General features: G+C 48.4%; 1 protein-coding gene across 1 annotated transcript in view; it reads right to left on the bottom strand.

Annotated features, from left to right (window-relative positions):
• LOC144155589 (uncharacterized) overlaps positions 1-12,789 on the bottom strand; it is a 509,077-nt gene that overhangs the window by 460,477 nt on the left and 35,811 nt on the right. The gene's annotated exons all lie outside the window — the stretch shown is intronic.

The following is a 12,789-nucleotide window of genomic DNA, read 5'->3' as shown; positions in this document are numbered from 1 at the left end:
AAAATACAAACGAGGCTGGCGCCCGAGGCTCGCGCTCGTGGTCCGAGCGCTAAGTTTCAACAGTCCCAACAGATGACGCGCCAGCAGTGCGCAAACCTTTAGTGGATGAACCGAGACATGAGGGGGACAGCGTGAGAGGCAGGACGATGAGACAGGAGATTCAGTTAGGTGGCAGGGCGGCAGAAGACTATCGTCTTTCGACGACCTTTGCAGCGAGCAGATGCACAGCCAGTTTTTATCGGTTCTTGTCACGTCGCTTGATCGTCATAAATTTTTTTACAGTGGAGCTTTTTACCTCTGCCCTAAGTATACATTTCCCGCATTCCAGGTGCAGAAAAACAGAAAGTGGGTAGGGAGAGGCGGCGTGGGGAGGCAGCTGCCGAGGCGCGGGAGAGGGCGGAGAAAGTGTGGCGTCGGCGCTTGGAGTTGCATTAGAGCCGTCGAGAGGGGGAGGGTGTGGCGCAGCAGGAGCGGAAACGTGGCAGGGGGGAGAGAGCAGGCTGTTTCTTTGGTTAAAACCCGGGTTCTTTGGTTAAATGTTTCCATGCACTCTTAGTCAATTCCTGGTTATACGATCCGCATGCAGGCGGGCCGCCGCGTCAATTTAAAGCCGCTTATAAAGCGGCAGTTCAGGCGGCCTCGAGCACAAGCGGCCCGCAAAACACGCGGCCCACCGAACATGCGGCCCGGCGTTTAAGCGGCCATATTTAAGCCCGCTTAACTAGAGGGCCACCTAAATCCCGGGCCATGTGTTCGGCGGGCCGCTAGCCGTAATTTTTCTACCGTACCCGTAATTTTTCTATTAGCCCGTTAGGCTAATATATTCCCGCTTACGAGCGGCCCCCAAATCATACGGCCCCTCAAATAAGCGGCCTTGTTGCTTTTCATAAAAAAAAAAGAAAAACAATCAATGCACTCAGCCAGGATCGGTTCAATCCGTTTTTTTTTCGTCCGCATTGACAGGCCAACGCCAGCACCCCGTGGTGAATGCTCTAATATACGCTACGTTATACAAGACACACAAAGTATTCATAAGCACATTCACGTAACCCTACGGGGAATCGAACCTGGGTCTACTACAACACATCAAGGGGCGATCAAAAGGCAGACATCATAACCACAGCGCCACGACCCACGGGCTGCTGGGTAGTGCAAGCGTGGGCTTATAAGTATTCTGCATGCTGTTGCGCGTCAAGCATGAGTCTTAAATAACACATTCGGCGGCGGGTGGCTTTCTTTAGACCACCGTTTTTGAATCGCTCTACCAAAGAGGCATAATACTATATGGTTTGCGGGAATTTAAGTACACTGGTACGAGCGGAAACCTTTTGTCATGCTGTGTGCCCGTTCCAACAGTATGATGCGCCGTGCGGGGATTTATTCAATCGATGCAAACGGAATTGATAACAGGTATTCTGCCTGGTTACCGAAAGTATTCTTGGCCATTGGTGCAAAGTGTCCCATATGACAATGCTTGCAAATAACCAACACGTAAGGCGCACTGTTGTACTGCAAATAAGAGCTGTCTCGTCACAAGTGGCAATTATACCAAGCATGAAATTGTGTACTAAATTTTTTCTGCTCGTCGTAGCTCTTCTGATGGTGCGGTTACATGCTTTGACCTTTGTTTTTGTAATAGGGGTGCGGTAGTAAAATACGCATCTGGTAATGTAATGAAGCAATATTAAATCACCCACTCTACCTAACATTGTGTCGCGACGCCTGCAGAATTGCTGTGTCGACGCCCAGGTAAAGAGCCGTTGGGAGGCCAGATACTGCGTTTTCTTTTATGGATCGTGAGCACACAACAAATATCTTAGCGTTTTCTCGCGCAGGCCAGATAAGCGCCCGGCCGTGTAACTTGTAACGCCCTGCATTTCCAGACAAATGCTGGTTTCGCGGAAGTTTCACCTTTATTCATTATAATATCGTAAATGAAGATCATTGGTCAAACAAAATTTTGAGAAACTAAAAATTAGGAAAAATATAAAACAATGACGAAAAATGGCGACCTGTATAACGATTTGCATTTCCACAATAATGCAGATTTAGCTGAAATTACGATTTTAATCATTATCATAGCGTAGATGGAGATAATTGGTCGAACAGAATTATGAAAAACTAAAGAACAAGGACAGTAAAAAATACGGAAATGCTGAGCCTTGTTACGCCCTTCATTTACAAAAAATGCAGATTTGGCGCAAGTAAGTGATTGATAGGGTAAATGGAGATAATTGGACGGACCGGGCTTTGAAAAACCAATAAAATTGGCAATAACAGACTTACACTCAAGAGAAGCGGCATAAAAATGCGGCGCATTAGCAGACAATTCTCGGAATTCGTGCAATTTTTTTAAGTGGCCTCGTTTCATTCGCGCTTCCGTTATTAACGAGTTATATTATTGTACGCCGAAGCGCAAGGCCGCGGTTCAGCATTTTCAATACTTTCAAGGTAGTTCACCAAAACCATAGCACTTGGGGAAGAACGCACCCTAGAGCATCTAAAGTTTAAGCCGTATAAAACAATGCCACAAATAAATGGGTTGCAATGGCTGCAATTTCCCTAAATCATTTTTAATTTGTGCCCTTCTGGAACATCTTCATGACCTGTTTTTATGCAATGAGGTTTTACCTTCATAATCTCAGTATATTGCAACCTGATTTATCAGGCCTCAATCAGGCGACGCGCCGCGTGTGCGCTGCCAATGCTATCATGTTTCTGCAAACCGCGAGTTGACACTCCAGACAGACGACAGCTGTGGCGAACACAACAAGATCGGTGCTGGTGTTACTTATACATGTTGCTTCATGTGAAAAATTTACCACTTAAACGCATCGTAATGAACTTTACAAATCGCCGCAGAAGCCAGACTACTCAACGCGCCAGAAAAGTCACGAGCCGAAACGATGACGCGAAAACCTAGTTATAAAAAAACGTTACATAACTTTTTGCTACGCCTACCGAAAATGGCAAGCAGTAGCCATGGAATATTGAAAAATACAAAATTCAAACTGGGTTTTATGTGCCTTGACCTGGACAATGAAACGCATGGAAAAATGCAATTTCTTTACGACACCACGGTACTCTTTACGGCAACGGAAGTGCATCACATGTGCAAGCGTTTTCATTTTTCGCCTGGATCCCAAAACGGCCGTCGCACAGGGAAACCAAATCATCTCTATAAAGCCCTTCAAATTTACCGTACAGCCCCGGGTATCGGAGAACGGTTTTGGCGCGGGCTTCTTACGACGACGAAAAAGGCATAATTTCATGGCCTTTACTAATTGTCTGCAAACACCTATTTTTTACAGTCTGCGCCCCCCACCCCTCGGAAAAAAAAACAAGAAGTCCAGGGATCTATCCTTTCGTGTTCAACCGGGCTATGGCCGCAATACACACACGAGCCGGCTTGAAATGTCGTCGCTGTTCGGCTTGCGTGACCGGTGGCCCTAATATTCCCATCGCATTTGCAGTTGTTTCCACTGTTGCACGAACATCGAAGCACACATTCGATGTCAGCGGAAGCGAACGTGGTCAAGGAAGTGTGAACGCTCGGAACTAAGTATGAACTACACAGAGCAGGAGTCAAAGCGCGGGACCCCAACTTGCTCCGCGGTCAAATTCCTCGCACGTGCGCGATAGAGACAAATCACCGTACGACAACTCGCCGCGCGCGAACTTTTTTCCACTTCTACTGCGCATGTGCGCGCGAGACATTTTTGAAGGTTTTTCGGCTTTCGCCGCGTCGTCGGGCGCGCGTCGTCGGCCACCGCAAAAGTAGCTCGTGGGCGATTGTGTGAGGAGGAATACGCGCATGCGCCGCAAGCCACACATATCGCTCGGAGCTTCACGATTGCCCCCCTTTTTTATTTTATTTCTGGCGTCAGGCTGTCTGCTAGTTTATAGCCGTGACACTGGCCGTTGGTGCAGCATATAAGCGTGATGCAACCACCTGAGGTTTTGTCACGGAAAAGAAACCTGTCAGGGCCTCTTATATCACGGTATTGAGACTGCCCACCGCATACAACTAGGACGCCATCCGGGACGCGACTAAGAGTGTGTGTTTATTCTGTAAGGCGCAGAATGTTATATTGGTCACACACGCAAGTGAGGGAAGACCCACCAAAATTTAGAGCATCTGAGAAATTCATCGTTGATGGCAGAAGAAGATAAAGAGATGCACTCAACCGTTACCTCTGTACCAAGACCTTCTCTGCAGGACCTATAGCCTTGCGGAACTCGGGAGGACAATACTTATGTGGCCCCTCCTTCGTTGTAGCACTATTGGTGCGCGAACCCCCAGCTCATACATCCTCAATCACCGGCACAGTTTCTACTTCCGCGCATGCTTGGCGCCAAACTCCCTCCTGCGAGAATACTAAGATGACGTGGGTTGTTCTGCGCGCACGTTCGCTAGCATGCTGCGCCCAGAGGCTCCTCGGGGAGTCAGCGCTGACTTAGGCGAGCGATCTGGCGCGGTGCGGGCGAAGTTTCCGCTGCGAGGCTAAACAAGGGAGAATATAACCGCAAAATAGTCGAGGCGAAAAGATGCGTGCCCGACAGCGGTCGTAATCGGCAAGCTAATGGAACCGATAAATTAGAGAACAGCGCTCGCTAAAGGGCACTAAGCAGTCTTTTGGAGGTTCACCAACGTGATATTTAAGATCGTAAATGCCCAAGCGAGGTCGAGGTGCTCTTCATGCGCATCCCCTGCCTTCCTTCATACTCCTTGCTCGCCTTTCGGAGCTGCCATCACGCACGAGACGTCGCTACCGCAATTCAAACCACTTTAAAATTCTTGGAGAGCAGTCAATTTTGTTTCGTTTCGCAGAATCGAACAAGTGGGCATCGGGTTTTGAAATGGTATTGAATTTGTGGGCCCGCATCCTCGATTTTTTGGTGGCCTTTCGGGCCTTGTCCTGACCATGAGAACAGTAGTCGCCGGAGGGGGCCACGAGTGTATTCCTCGCGTGGTCTCCGTTTCTGCAAAGTTTTATTTTGCACAGGGAATAAATAGACGGTGAGGATCAGATGATATTAAGAAGGAAAAGAAATAAGATGAACGTGAACAGGTTGGCTTCGTGAATGAAGTCCACGCAACATAAGAGGATGCGTCGTCTAAGCAGAAACCCTTGGCAAGAAGATGCCGTATCCTCGTTGGACAAGACTACAGTAAGTGGTGGTGGTCGGTACCGCTGCGATGGAAAAAAAAAAAAAAAACGGCGACCGGGCTAGTGGCGAACCGCGTTCAGAGAAATTCCCCTTCCCAATGTTCACGCATATTTTACATATAGGGCGGCCAGCTGCTGCAGTGCTACACTGCCGACAGCACATAAAAACAAAACAAATCATGTATACCGATTCGAATTGCAAGGCAATACCACGCCAAAGAACAACTGCAATAAGTTAACAGTAGAAAGAAATAGGAACGCGAAAATAAATCTCTGTGCAAAGCCAAAAAAGAAGATGGCGCAGCTAGCACTTTTGGTGCAAGGCTGGAGAAACAGCAGAGCTGGCGGCCGCTCTCACTTTGTGGGAGACCCGGCTATTGCACCTATCATGGATTTCCGAACTTCCCGCTGATCGTTTCGTCCGCAGGCTTTCACATCTCTCCTGAAGTGGACCGCGTTAGCACGCGCTAGAACCCGAACTCGACGTCTGTGCACCTTTATTTCCAGCGCGCATGCAAGGGAACTGGCGAGTAGAAGAGCACGCGAGAGATCACGCTACGAACGCTGAGAAGTGTGCCGACACCGGGCGTTCCTCGCGAGGCACACTCTCCCGTGCACTCGTTATTTTTTTTGTATTCTTTTTGTGAGCCCCACGCCTGGCGCAAGACCATGCTCAAGCCTGGCCGTCGCCGGTCTCCTCACGAGGCACGCGTTCACGTGCGCTCGGTCTTTTTTTTTATATATTTTTTCTGGTAGCGCTATACTGGGGAAATGAAAGCTTAAACAGCTCTGCTGTTAAACACACACACACACACACACACACACACACACACACACACACACACACACACATGCACGCACATGCACACGCCCACACACGCACACGCTGACACGCACACACGCACACACAGACACGCACACACACGCACTCACGCACACACGCACGCACGCACGCGCACACGCACGCACACACGCACGCACGCACACACGCACACACACACGCACACACACGCACACACACATACGTACACACACACGCACACACACACGCGCGCACACACACGCACACACAATGCACACATGCACGCACGCGCACACACACACGCGCGCACGCACACATGCACACACAGACGCACGTGCGCACACACACGCACACGCACACACGCACACGCACACACACGCACACAGGCACACGCGCACAAGCGCACACATGCACACACTTGCACACGCACACACACACACACACACGCACACGTGCACACGCACACAGGTACACGCGCACAAGCGCACACGCACACAGGCACACGCGCGCACACACACACGCGCGCACACACGTACGCACGCACGCACACACGTATGCATGCAGTCACGCATGCGATTATAAGCATGGTAGGGAACACTGAGCGGTGTATACTGAGAGGGCGAGGTTCATGACGTGAAAATTACCATTTCATTTGAATCTGGGGTCCCGCCCGGTCACTTCAACTTCCGCTCGGGCGCGCTTCACGCTACAAAGGAAAGAAGAGGGAGAAAAGGAAATAGGGAGGGGAAAGGTATTGTGGGCCCTGGTCGACAGCATGCTCCTCACGTGACTTCCACGACGCCGGGTTGTGGCTACTCTTAGCTTCGCATCGGCAGCGATAGCTGTGCGGAATGCTCGTCGGTGGAACGGGTACTGGTGACAGCAGCGCCGCAGGTGGGTCAGCGGGTCCATCTATTATTGCGCCGTCCAGTGGCCCGGTTGCGTGCGCTGAGCCTGATGGGGCCGCGGCCAGTACCCGGGGGCCGTTGACCCCTGCGCATGTTACAAGCCTATTTTTAGGCGGCACAGAATCGCCGTGCAAACGATTCTCGCTGGCTTTTTTGGCGATCGAAGGGGACAGGTAGATACCCGGAAGAACCCGGACCACTTAGCGTTATGTACACGACGCTCGCTCCACTTTGGCGCGAGCGCTGGCCCCCACTTGCGACCACGTGTGCGCGTCGATTGGGTCCGGTCTTCGCCTCCTGGTTCGCTCTGCGGCGGTCCGCAGCTAACGTCGCTTGCACTCGGCTGACGGCCGCCGGTTCGCGCTCAATGGTAGGTTTCTCCATATCGCTTCTTTTGTCACACCACTGTCGCCCAGAATGCACCTTTAACAATACTGCTGGCTGAAAGAAACGCCATCAGCACACTGAGAAGGCTACGCACGAGTTGGCCGATTCGAGTCCAGGTAGGTATGGCCGTATTTACGACGGAGGCGAAGAACAGAAGCTTTTCTGCGCTTGTTGCTGTATGGATGCGAAGAAAGACCAGATGGAACACCGTGGAGCTCATCGTTAGGTGACGCTTTATATCCGAGATGTAGGGGCAATAAATTACTAACGAAATTGTATTTTTAAAAAGCAAAACTATTGTGCTACACGCCGTGGGTTGGTTTTTTCCGTACACAGACAATGTTTGCCAGCGTGAAATCCATTTTTTTACGAGCTCACGGCGTTTTTCAGCCCTTCTTCACTTGTCTAGACCCTCGAAGCCAGTAACGAACTCGTGCTACGCTGTGGTATACTACTGTGGGCAAATTCGCTTTCATTTTTAATGCGTTCTAATAATATCAATTGTCCCACTCTTAATCGCAGCTTTTCAAATTTAATGCGATATTTTTGATATTTTGGGTTATTCAATGTGGAAGTTTGACAAGTAAGCCTCCCGAGGTTCTGTAAGATGAATTTATTTTTTGTGACATATCTGCCGCAGCATGCCCCCCTCCTCTCTTTCAATTATTATAAATTAGTTGTGCAAAACGATTTAGTGAGGCCTTCATTAATTCTGTCGTACAGTGATGCACGTTACGCTTACTCTTTTAATGCTTTACAATATCCGAGTTCTTCGAATTTTGCGCCATTAGACGAAAGGAATGAAAATGACTATGCACTGTACGAAACGACAAAGAGCTTGTTTCGCAAGTAACTACCCCGTTAGCATTTTATCAACGTCTGCTTCACTAAAACTGCGTATTTTATTCCAGGTGATGACTGTTGTTACGACATATTAGATCCTCCCGATATTTTGATCGTCCCTATTATTCACCGTCTAAGATGCGTGCAGAAGTAATTCTTTCTTCAAGATCGTTACCTGGGATCATTGACACTGTAAGCGGCAAGCGGCACGAGAGAGTGAGGAGGCGCGGGATGCAATAAGAAAAAAAAAGCTACAACGAAACTGTCAGTCAATGGTGGACTATTTTCCCATTTCGTTCAAATTGTGAGTAGGAAGAGTGAAGTGTAGGGGCTTGCTTTAAATGTAAAAAAAAAACGTATATACACACGTGCACCGTCAAGTACACTCATGCATACACCCACATGCGCACGCACACACACGTATACAGACAGCACACACACACACACACACACACACACACACACGCACGCACGCACGCACACACACACACACACACACACACACACACACACACACACACACACACACACACACACACACACACACACACACACACACACACACACACACACACACACACACACACACACACAGCCACGCAGCTAGAAGCGTAAACGTATTTACACATGAAGCCGCCCTTCAAGTTGTCATGTTGATAAACAAGGGTCTAAAAATAACTTTTGCTTGAGTAAATGCAACGAATATTTTTTTTCAGGCTTCCATTATGGCGTGTCGTATATTTCTGTAGGCTTTCAGTTCCATACTGCTTCTTTCATAATAATTTCCGCGGCCGTGTTTAATTGTAACGACTATTTCTTCCGCTTTTAATCATTGCCCTGATCTAATGCAAGCGAAGTTCTTTTAATGGGATGAAACAAAAAATGATTTCTGCTGTAGCCATACTGTAAATTTATGACTGGCATTAGCCTGAGGCGTAACAACATAGCGAGCTATTTAATACCTTGGCTGACAGGCATTACAGGAATAAGCAATGCCGTCGATGTGAACGGGGTTCGACGGCTAAGTGAAATAAGCGCATGACAGAAAATATCATTGACCGGAACACAGTCCAAGCGAGCACAATAAACAAAGCAGAGTTGGTTGTAACTGACGATTCAGCATACTTCTCAGTTAATTAGAAGGAACAAACTTGGAATGACTAAATGCTTTGTCTTAGTAAATGGGGCTGTTCGTTTTACGGTGGCAGCGGGATGCTGCTGGAATGGCTTAGGAACGCTGGCTGCATGATATTTACATTAGAACTTCGACTGACAGTTATCAATGATACCTGCTGAAATAATATTTCCCACAGTGTTGTAGTCGCTTGAGAAGTCCAGCGTCATATAGTTTGTTTCAGTATAGTTGCGATAAAACCGGAATTAAAGCCGTTTTCTGGACCCATACTCCTCCCGTAGGAGGTCATTTATTGACAGCGGATGAGAATTCCGTATTGTTTACAACTCCAAGGGGAACAAATTACTTATGAAAATTTAACTGGGCTTAACAACTGAGCGGTGAATTGCAGTATAATTCTTTTTATGATGTCTCCAGCTGCTTGCGAGCTTTTGAGCATTCGCGAGAAAGTTGGCTTTGCCGGAAGCCGTTCTCTGTAGGCGGACGCCGGACACGATTGAGGCACTGGGGTGTAGCGTATTTATGTATTTATTGACCATTAGGACGGTAGGAAGGTCCACCAGCAGGCGTAAATTGTCTCGCCTTGGTGCGGACACCGGAACGCCTGCTGGTGTAAGGGAAGTGGGATTGGGAGGAAAAAGTACATAGGAATAGGAAGATAGGAGAGAAGGTTAACAAGGTACATATATACAACACAAATGGGATGTTAAAAACGATCATATATAAATCACAAAGGAAAAAAAAAAGAGTTAAATAATCGTGCAAAGTCGCAATACAGACTATACATATAAACTAACGTGAATGTACGACATACATGTAAATGTACGACAGACATACACACTTACACGCACACGCATCACACCCACATTATAAGCACGCAGACACACACAGAAAAGCTGCATCCGCAGCAGCGCTCCACTACATTCTGGGCCGTTAGATGGCGTTATAGCGGAGTGCACTGTGCAGCCCCGAGGCACCCAGGTTTGCACCCAGGGCCTCGAGAACGTGGTCCCGCTCCCTAGCACTGCCCGAGGGCTAAAGGAGTCCATAGAGTGGCCGCACTCCCCGAAGCACGGCGAGTAGCTCCGCCTACCCTGCCGCAAACTTGGGGCACTCGTACAGTACGTGCGGCAGGGACTGCACACCCGCTCGGTAGTGCGTGCAGCCGGGGCTGGCCAACCGCCCCAGTCGGTGTTTCCGCTCGGCCGTCCACGCGTCCCCCACGCGGAGGCACAGGACGGCCGGGCGGAGTCGACGAGGCAGGCGTGATGCTCGCACAGGCGGCGGGCCCCCTCCGACACGCAGCCGCGGGTTTGGATGTCTGGTCCGGAGGTGTCGCTGGATGAGCAGGCGGGCGTCGTCCGCTGCCGCCTGGAACACCGCGTTTCCGAGCGACGCGTAGTTGTAAAAGAAATCTGGAGTCCATCAGAGTTTATAAATTTAGTGTGTTTTCATAGATGAAATATTTCTCCCAGCCACCCACAATACCTCTAAGCTCTGCAGCAAAGCAGGATACCGCTATTCTCCAGTGGCTAAATACAGTCCGGCGTCCGCCGAAGCGTGTGCGGCACAGCCAACTTTCACAAGAACGCTCCGTAGCTGTCAATCTTAGGTAGATGTCTTGAAAAAAAGAAAGCGTACTGCAAGTGGGTGCTAAGACGACTCTATCATTCCGCCAATTTGATTTACTTTTCGTAATTGGTTAGTTTAATTACAGTTTCAGTAACAATAACGCGAAGCCGGCGCTCCGCAGCCATTCGAGCAGCATCACAAAGGCACCGAGAAACGCACAGCGCCATGTTCGTCTGCTGAAGAAAACTGCAGTGCTATGTTTCATTAGGCTAATTAACTAAAAAGTATGCTAAATCGCAAGTTGCAAACAATCGATCGGGGCTTGTATTCAGCACACGTTTGGATTGCATCCCTGTCAATCTTGTTCTGCGCCTTGTACTCATATTGTCTCGCTGACCAACCACGTCCACGCCGTACATGGGGCAATTTTTTCCCTCTGAATATAACTATACATAGCCGGGAAAAAAGGAGGCCTCGCAGTTTAGGCTTGACAGTCTAGTAAACATTTACCGCGGTTTCCATCCGTTACCTCTCAGACGGTTATGCATGACGGTTTCACTCGAATGCTCGACCCCACCTATAAGGCGATAATAATCTGGAACCTGTCCATACAGCTTCTCTGTTGAACATACTTGGGGTTGTTCGTCTCGGGGTAAACTCGATTTTACCCAATTTTTACAGTAAACCCCGATCATGTATCAGGACGATACGGTTAAACCCGAAATCCCCAAATGGACTTTTTCCAAGCAGAGATCTGCACAATCGTGTGCTTTCTCAACGAGTACTTGCTGGAAGCAAGCCCCACAAACACAGCCTTAGAACACATTCAGTATTGGCATGACTCTGCCGCTCGCTACCCCAAGCTGGAAAATGTTGCACTGGCATTGTTGTGCCTAGCTAATGGAACCTGTGATGCCGAGAGAACTTTCTCCCGGCTGAGATACGGTCAACAATCGGACAGGTCACAAATAGAGACTGGCATTTTGCGCATGCAGATAATAAAGTATGTAAACAAGGATACGTAAAAAATCGATGACAAACTGTTTGTCAATAAAATGGCCATTTCTTAGAGGTTATCACTGCTCTTTACTGTCATCATTACTGAATGATTTCCACAGAAACACCAAATTTCCTGAAAGTATTTGCTAGAAAAGCTAGAAAACCGTGATCTCCCCCCGATTACAAGCTTGAAACAAACCCCAATTAAGCACGTTAGAGTTAAAAAGCTCGTGACACCTTCTGATTAAACCAACCGAGTGTATTGCATAGCACATCTATAGATATAACTCGAAAAAAAAAACGAATTTGAAATGCTTTAAAAGAAAACCCAATTTCTCCCTAATATTCAGTTTAAAAAATAGCACCCGATTTATACCCCTCGATTTTTACCTCCCGATTTTACAAAAATATACAACCCGGAAACGAACAACCCTAAATATACTGGACTCTGGAGGATCGATCGATGAATTTTCGTCCCCGACATGACCCACTCATCACTAATCACCCGCTCCTTCGCCAGCGCCAATCAGACTGAACGAACATATCTGTTTTATTCCTCCAGAAAAATACGAGTTTGGTTTGCCGGGTTTGCCGAAAAGTTTCATACAGTGAACGCTCGTTAACTCGAACTCGAATATCTCAAAATATCGGTGAACTCGGAAATTTTTCTCGCCGTGCCTTTACATGCCATAGGCAATATGTATTTGACCCCCTTTATCTCGAAACGTTTTTTAGGGGGACCACGCATATCTCGAAATGTTGACAGAGAAGACACAAGGGAAAGTCCGCTACAGGAGGGTGATAAGGTCTCCGTGGGAACGCTTAGCTCCCACTACGCGGCGAACACGAGAAGTGCCTACAGCGGAAGAAACAAGAAACCTGCTCCAATTGCTTCGCAACAAGGCCGAGGGTCGCGGTGACGACCAACGATTGATGCAATGCATTGAACAGCTCGAGAACGCTTTTGTGGGA

The sequence above is a fragment of the Haemaphysalis longicornis genome, unplaced genomic scaffold, assembly GCF_048455015.1.
Source record: "Haemaphysalis longicornis isolate Haplotype H1 unplaced genomic scaffold, Haemaphysalis longicornis Haplotype H1 scaffold_1, whole genome shotgun sequence".
Taxonomy (NCBI): Eukaryota; Metazoa; Arthropoda; class Arachnida; order Ixodida; family Ixodidae; genus Haemaphysalis; species Haemaphysalis longicornis.
This window is presented reverse-complemented; position numbering and strand designations above follow the sequence as displayed.